This window comes from Chrysochloris asiatica, unplaced genomic scaffold (assembly GCF_000296735.1).
Source record: "Chrysochloris asiatica unplaced genomic scaffold, ChrAsi1.0 scaffold00330, whole genome shotgun sequence".
Taxonomy (NCBI): domain Eukaryota; kingdom Metazoa; phylum Chordata; class Mammalia; order Afrosoricida; family Chrysochloridae; genus Chrysochloris; species Chrysochloris asiatica.
The window spans coordinates 2,211,803-2,213,437 of record NW_006408848.1 but is presented as its reverse complement, the minus strand read 5'-3'; positions in this window follow the sequence as shown (position 1 = coordinate 2,213,437).

The window sequence follows — 1,635 nt, the reverse complement described above, 5'->3', positions numbered from 1 at the left end:
ATCTAAACTGATGTTATCTGGCAAGATAAATCTTGGAAGTTAGAGTTTATATTTGATTTTTTAAATTAAAAATAAACATTAAAAAATCACAATGTTTTTACAGCATATTATAGTATCAGAATCATTTCAAATATTATATTTAACCCTCACAATCAAAAAACTGTCACCCAACTCTGTACAAAAATTTGTTTTTTGACCTCCTTTTATATTGAGAGGGATTAAATTAAGTCTGTCAAAGCTATTTCACATCCCTGCAAAGTTTTTATGAATCAATCAACATTTAAGCAGCCCATTCTGTTAGCCCCATTCTCTCTAATAGATCATTGCCAATAGCATTTAAATGCTCTGTTGTTATTGTTTAGTGCCATCTAGTTGGATCTGATTCATAGCAATCCTGTATAGGGTTTCCAAGTAGCAGCTGGTGGGTTTGAACTGCCAACCTTGTGGTTCAATGTTCAGTGATTATTCTTTAGCACCACACCAAAAGTCCAAATGCTTTAGAAATATCTGGTTTAAAATAATAATAATAAAGAAATAAACTTTATATTAGTGTCTTAGAGCTGTCATAACAAAATACCACAAACTGTGTAGCTTAAAACAACAAAACTTTATTCTCACATAGTTCTGATGACTATGCAAAGGCTTTTAACTGTGTTAATCATAACAGGTTATGGATAACATTACAACAAATGGGTATTCAAGAACATTTCATTGTGCTCATGAGGAACCTGTACACAGACCAAGAGGCAGTTGTTAGAATCAAACAAGGGGATACTGAATGGTTGAAAATCAGGACAAGTGTGCTGTAGAATTTAGTCTTTAACCATACATAGTCCTGGTGTGGCACTGTAGGATAAAGCACTGGACCGCAAGTCTGTTTGAACCGCAAGGTCAACAATTCAAACCCACCAGCCACTCCTTGGGAACTCAAAACAGGGTCACTATAAATTAGAACTGACTCTACAGCATTTAATTTATTCAATCTGTATGCTTAGCAAATAATCCAAGAAGCTAGATTACGTGAAGAAGAACGTGGCATCAGAATTGTAGGAAGACTTATTAACAACCTGTGATATGCAGATGATACATACAACCTTGCTTGCTGAAAATGATAAGAATTTAAAAAAATATTTACTGGTGAAAATAAAAGACAACAGTCTTCAGTATGTGTTGCACTTCAATGTAGAGAAAACAAAAATCCTCACCATGGACCAATACATAACATCATGATAAATGGAGAAAAGATTGAAGTTGTTAAAGACTTCATTTTACTTGGATCTACCATCAGCAGTCATGCAAGCAGCAGCCAAAAAATCAAACTACATATTGCATTAGGCAAATCTTCTGCACAAGACATCTTTAAGGTTTTCAAGAGCAAAAATATCAGTTTGAAGACTGAAGTGCACCTGTCCCAAGCCATGATATTTTCAGTCACCTCATATGCATGTGAAAGTTGGATCATGGATAAGGAAGACTATAGAGGAATTGATGTGTTTGAGTTATGGTGTTGGAGAATATTAAAGTTATGATGGACTTCCAGAAGAAGAAACAGATCTGTGTTAGAAATACAGCCAGAATGCTCCTTAGAAGCCAAGATTTGTCTCTCGTACTTTAGACATATTATCAGGAAGAACC